Below are 6,943 nucleotides of genomic sequence, written 5' to 3'. Positions count from 1 at the left end.
TATATATATATATATATATATATGTTGTGTGAAAAACCGCAAGTGTACGGTTGTCGTCAAGTAATAAATATCGAATCACAGGGACTACGTGTTTGACCTAGAATTACTAGTATTTTAATTTGAATTTTAAAACAGATGGAATTTCTGTTTTGAGATGATAAGATCAGATTTGAAGGTAAAAGAGATAGTAATGCAATTAATGAATAAGATAAAACTTTAAGATAAGATAAGGAGATTTCCGGGAATCTAGGGTTCGCACAAAGAGTTCCAACATTATTGAATTATTATTTTCATTAATTAATTCTATTCCATCTTGAAGGTAGTCTTAACCTAATTTAATCCTTGCACCTTCTCAGGCTACGAGGACGTGTTTAATTAAAATTAATCCCTACTCTCGTGGTAATTGCGTTCAATTAAACCCGTTAAGATCTTTGTTAATCTATTGCTCCTCGAAAGCTTAAATCTACTCTCGTGATTTAACACTCAAGTCTATTCCTTTAGGTTCCGATAATTAGGTTCTCCTCTCAGTTCATCCCTAATTATCTATGATTATGAAAATTAAGATTAATTGTTTATCATAATTATAATCAAGTTCTCCTCTCAGTTCATCCTTAATTAATGTTATTATGAAAACAATAATATTAAAGTTCATATATAAAATATAAAAGAACAGATCAAGAATTGGAATAAAATTAAGAAACTGAATAATGCATTAATAAAGAGGTTCTCAGAGGCTAAGCCCTGATCCCAGAAAAAGGGATCTACTCACAGGAGTTCATAGTAGTTCTCCAAGAAGAAAAGAATAAAAGAAAAGTAAACCTTAGAGTCGATGGCACAGGCGCCCAACCTTCTCCAAGTGTCGAAAACTAAAAGACTGTCTCCGGAAAACAACCCCGTTCTAGGCTAACCTAATCTAATTTATAACCTAAAAGGGTAAAAAGGTAAAACTACCAAGATAAAAATTACAAAGATAAAATAAAAAATAAAAACATAAAACTTAAACAGATGGGACGCGAAGTGAATCACGGCCGTGACTGAGAATCACGACCGTGATCTTCTCTGGAGCACATCTATGAAGGGTCAGTGGCGTTCACGGGTGTGATTGGGAATCACGACCGTGATTTTCTCTGGTGAATCACGGGCGTGATTTAGAATCACGGCCGTGATTGTCCCTGGTGAATCACGGGCGTGATTTAGAATCACGGCCGTGATTTTCCCTGTAGCTCAGCATTTCCTCTTTAATTCTTAAATCTTGATCCTGCTTAGAGAAAACACAACACATACCAAGAAAAGCATAAAATAGGAAAATGATATAAAAATTTATTAAAAACATGAAAGATATGCATGATTATGCTATGAATTCTTGTGAATTAAAGTGCTAAAATACGAGTAAAATACACAACATCAAATAACCCCAAACTTGAACTTTTGTTTGTCCTCAAACAATAATTAGCACTTTGAAAAAAAAATTCATCAAGAATTAACTGAGCATTTAAAATCTTCACTCTTAGTCTCACAAGGTCCAATTAGAATCTTAATCTTTCATTACTAGCACCAACTCTTAGTTTCTAAGGGTTTCATGATGTCAAATCTTGTAAAGCTCATTAGTCAAATGAAGATAATTTAACAGAAATAATTTTTCGATGCTTGTGACACAAATGGGGGTAATATTTTTATTTTTGTTTTTGTCTCACCTAAAACATTTCCCCAGTAGCCAATCAGTGTAGAGAGGATGATAATTTCAAGAACATGTAGCCTCAAAGGGGGTTAGCTATTTTACTAAACAATTCCCCAGTAGCTAATTAGTTCCCTTAGTTTTCTAAGGTTAAGAATATTCTCCCTCTAACCTATGACCTCAAAGGGGTGCTAGGTGATATATTTTTTTTTTATTATATATATTTTTTTTATTTACCCCCCAAAAGCTTTTAAGCACGAATTAAAAAGAATTTATCTTCAAGAGACTATTTTTATAATTCTCGATCATTTCAAGCCTTAATACTAAGAACCAAGTGCTAGCCACAAAACCAGCTAATTTTTCAACCTTTTGTTCTGAGACTTCAAGATTCAATTCATCACATTCAGTATTTTCAAAGACGAACAATTTCGTTAAAAATATTTACTTTTCAAACACAAATTCAAGCTGGGATTAACTGAATATGTATATATGCATGATTTTTTTTTTTTTTTTTTTTTTGCATGAATGAATGAAATGTGTACATCCTCCTAACCCCAAACTTAAAGATTTGCTTGTCCCGAAGCAAAGAGCTAATGAATGCATGATAGATTATTTTGACAAAATTATAAAATGCATGAATATGCAACCAACCCACAACAGAAAGGAATGCTTGTCCCTAAGCATCAGAGTAAAATAAGGAATAAGAAAGATCTCACTGTGGTGGAAAATCATCTGGATACCGTTGAATGTGCCATTTATACATTTGATCAACCATGTAATTATAATGCTGCTGGCGTTCATCCATTTGTTGCAGCCGGTTATCCATTGATTGGATAGCTGCTAGGATAGCAGCATTGTCCACCTCAGGTCCAGGATGTAAAGGGGGTTGTTCAGGAGCTGCTTCCTCCTCTGCAGGAGCCGCTTCCTCAGCTGCTGGAGGTCGGTCCTCTAATGGCTCCAGTGGAAACTGCCAGGTAGCCCGGTTCTTCACGGTGTATGTTGGATTTGGTAACTGGTGGTGCACTCCCGACTGGGTTACTACAAAGTAGTATTTATCATCTTCATCTTTCGCAATGCAGTTCATAGAAGAGCAGGTAGCAAAATTAATAGTACGGCTTCCAGGGAGTGGTTCTAACTGGTCCAGCCAAGCGTGATAGCCAAGGTGTTTGGCTATAGTGGTAATGAGGCCGCCATTCACAATCGCACCGTGGCTGGTATTGGAAATACTCTGGAACTGTCGTGCCAAATGACTGCCAGAATCAATAGGCTCCTCTCTGTTTTCCATCATAGCCCATAAAAGTAAAAGGTCGCTCAAACGAACCTTTCCTTCAGAATCACCTCGGGCCAAAACAGTAGAGGCAATAAAGCGGTGCATAATACGGATGGCGGGATGGCGGAAAGCAGAGGAATTACATTTTCCAGCGACCCAATTACTTGTACCTGTCAAACTGTACCAAAAAGAACCAGGGTTGAAAGAACTTGGGGTTCTCGTGCTCCCTCCAGTGGGAAATCCAAAAATATTATTGAACTGAGCTAGGGTTAATTCGTGTTCTTGGTTAAACATACGGAAAGAAATCAACCCTTCAGAACAATTTGGCCCAGATAATATTTCCGTGTGGAGAGAGCTCAAGAACTCAAGAACTAGTCGAGGATAAACAACATCATTATGCATGGTAGCAAAGGTTGTCCACCCAATGTTAGTTAACATGAAATTGATATCAGCACGTAAACCCAACTTACGAATAAATGGGAAGTCGAGATACCTGGTAGGATGGATAGTGCGGAAGCGTAATACCTCGTTCCGCTCACGCTGTTCATCGTTCCGATAGAATCTCGGAGGAAGTTGCGGAATTTCACTTGCTTCTTCCTCGTAACTGTGGGTATCGGAAGCGGTGGAGGACGAACCAACGGTACGGGTACGCTTGAGAGCCATGGATGAACGGAAGGAGTGAATGTGGGAGGAAGAGGGAAGAAGAGGAAGAAGAAGTGAGAAGCTAGGGTTTGGGAGAGAAGAAAAGAGAGAATGGGTCGTAGGTTTGAGAGAAGTGAGAATGTAAAAGGAGGGGGAAGAATATATAAGGGAAAGTGGAATTTCAAAAATCACGGGCTGTATCTGTAGGAGATCACGCCCGTGATTTATAATCACGGCCGTGATTCTCTCTGGGGTTTTCCAAAAATTTTCCAGAGAAGATCACGCCCGTGATTTAGAATCACGGTCGTGATTCTCTCTGGGTTTTCCCAAAAAATTTTCCAAAAATTTTCCAGAGAAGATCATGCCCGTGATTTAGAATCACGGTCGTGATTCTCTCTGAAACTCTGAAAAAAAAATTTTTTATTTTTTTTTTTTATTATTATTATTATTATTTTTTTTTTTGGAATAAAATTAATGAAATGCGTACATCCTCCTAACCCCAATCTGTTGAAGGCTCAAGAAGACTTTCTACTAGAGGATCTTTTTCTTTACACGGGGGACTTGAATCGATCAAGCAAGCATAATTAGGTTGAATCCCCTCAAGATCTATGTGCTTTCCTCCAACTAGAAAATTCTCCAAGGGATCCCTCAAAATAGATCTCATGACTTCTTCCTCCATGTCTTTAGGCAATATATCAACCCTGCAACAAATATTTTCAAGAGAAGGTTGTCTAACAGATTTAGCAATATTAAATTCCATTGTTTCATCATTAATGGATAAGGACAATTTTCCATGTTTGACATCTACTATCACGCCTGCTGTAGCCAAAAATGGTCTACCTAGTATGATTGGTATTTGTTTGTCCTCTTCCATTTCTAAAACAACAAAATCTCCCGGAATTAAAAATTTACCTATCTTAACTGGAACATCTTCTAAAATTCCTATGGGATATTTTATAGATCTATCTGCTAACTGGATTGACATTGCTGTAGGCTTTAATTCTCCCATATCTAATTTCTTGCAAATTGATAAAGGCATTAAACTGATACTTGCCCCAAGGTCACATAAGGCTTTTTCAAACCTTAGATTTCCAATGAGACAAGGTATAGAGAAACTACCAGGATCCTTAAGTTTTTTGGGCAAATTATGATGGATCAATGTAACAGTCTCTCTATCATCCAATTTCCTTCGGTTAGCTAAAAGATCCTTAAGAAATTTAGCATATGTAGGCATCTGTTGTAGAGCTTCTACAAATGGAATGTTTACATACACTTGTTTGATCATATTTAAAAATTTTTCAAATTGTCTATCAAGTTTAGTCCTTGCTAACCTTTGAGGAAAAGGAATTGGGGGGTGATAAACAGTTTGAGGCTTTGATGAAGATACTTTTTCTTTTTCTAATCTCTCCTTTTCAGGTTTTTCAACCATAGGAGAAGCGTCTTCATCAATCTCAATATTATCATTTTGATTAGACACAGGTCTGTCTAATTTCTTCCCACTCCTTAAAGTAACAGCATTAACATTTTCAGCTGGGTTTGCAACTGTTTTACCTGGGAACTTACCTGGAGAATTGTTTGAACTAGGCATCAACTGTGCAATTTGATTTTCCAGCATCTTGTTGTGGAGAGTAATATTCTCAACCTTGACAGCAAGGTTTTGAATAGAATTTGCCATTGAATCATTGGTCTGTTTTTGATTAGTGATAAAATTCTCCATAAGGTTTTCTAATCTTGAAACACTTTGTTGAATTGAGGGTGTCTGTACTGGATTTCCTTCCCCATTAATGAAGTGATTGGACAGACGGAAATTAGGCTGCTGATTGCTAGTTCCTTGAACTGGGTTATTCTTCCAAGAAAAGTTAGGATGATTCTTCCAACCAGGGTTGTACGTGTTGGAATATGGATTACTCTTCTCTCTTCGAGGAGTGTCATAGAAATTATGAGAAGCTGCCACTTGTTCAGTAGTATCTTCTTCTTCTCCAGTAAAAATTGAGGTACAATCTACTGCAGTGTGCCCTTGTTCCCTACAAAGGTCACATACTTGATTTGTAGCCACTGAATTAACCTTAGCTTTTTCCATCTTGTCTAACCTTTGATTAAGAGTATCAAATTTTGCTAAGAGTAACTCAATATTGTTCACTTCATATCGCCCCGGAGTTCCTTTCCTTGCTGTGACTTCTCTTTCACTGTATTGGCTGTGATTTGAGGCTACATTTTCCAAAATAATCATGCAGTCATTAATAGGTTTCCCCATGAAAGATCCTCCAGCTGCTGAGTCTAATATCATGGTGCTTTGTTGGTCCAATCCTTCAAAGAAAAATTGGATGGTAAGCCAACGGTTGAAGCCATGTTGTGGGCATGCTTGAAGATATCCCTTGAACCGCTCCCATGCTTCATAAATAGTTTCTCCAGTGCCTTGTTGGAAATTAGTGATTTTCTTCCTCAATTCTTTAGTTTTAGAAGGAGGAAAGAATTTCTCTAGAAAAGCTCTTTCACATAATTCCCAAGTTGCTATCTTTTCTCTAGGCACTGTTCTTAGCCACACCTTTGCCTTATCTCTCAAGGTGAGTGAGAATAAGCGGAGTCGCATTCCATCAGAAACTTCATCATCAAATTGCTGGGTCTCACAGATTTCCAAGAACCCCTCTAAGTGGTCATTAGGATCTTCTGATGGTAGTCCTCCAAAGGTGTTCTGTTTGAGCATATTCACCAGAGAAGCTGGTACAGTAGCTCCAGTTCGCATCTCCCCTCCAGGTATCCCACGAGCTACGGGTGCAGAGTAATCCCGAAGCGGTAAATTATCTCGTTGTGCAGCCATGTCAAATTCTCTAGAAAGGTTTCTTTTCCTTCTCAGGAGAGTTCTTTCAATCTCAGGATCAAGTGGTGTTGGTTTCCCAAGACGTAGAGATCTCTTTTGCATTAATCCTAAGGCACTGCAAAAAAAAAGAAAGTGACCCGTGAAATCTGAATTGGAGAAGTAAACACTAAAAAAAAATTATTTATTTATTTATTTATTTTTTTTTTTAAATTCGAATTAAAATAATTGTAATTTAAATCAAGAGACGTAGTCCCCGGCAACGGCGCCAAAAACTTGTTGTGTGAAAAACCGCAAGTGTACGGTTGTCGTCAAGTAATAAATATCGAATCACAGGGACTACGTGTTTGACCTAGAATTACTAGTATTTTAATTTGAATTTTAAAACAGATGGAATTTCTGTTTTGAGATGATAAGATCAGATTTGAAGGTAAAAGAGATAGTAATGCAATTAATGAATAAGATAAAACTTTAAGATAAGATAAGGAGATTTCCGGGAATCTAGGGTTCGCACAAAGAGTTCCGACATTATTGAATTATT

The 6,943-nt window shown here is 37.2% G+C and overlaps 1 non-coding gene across 1 annotated transcript; it reads left to right on the top strand.

Moving 5' to 3' along the window:
• The first annotated feature begins 5,929 nt into the window (after positions 1–5,929).
• Positions 5,930–6,036, top strand: LOC145956663 (small nucleolar RNA R71). Its single transcript, XR_014432901.1, has one exon. It is a non-coding gene; the product is annotated as a small nucleolar RNA R71 (small nucleolar RNA).
• Positions 6,037–6,943: the final 907 nt, after the last annotated feature.

The sequence above is a fragment of the Cajanus cajan genome, chromosome 3 (genome assembly GCF_000230855.2).
Source record: "Cajanus cajan strain Asha chromosome 3, NIPB_CcT2T_4, whole genome shotgun sequence".
Lineage (NCBI taxonomy): Eukaryota > Viridiplantae > Streptophyta > Magnoliopsida > Fabales > Fabaceae > Cajanus > Cajanus cajan.
This window is presented reverse-complemented; position numbering and strand designations above follow the sequence as displayed.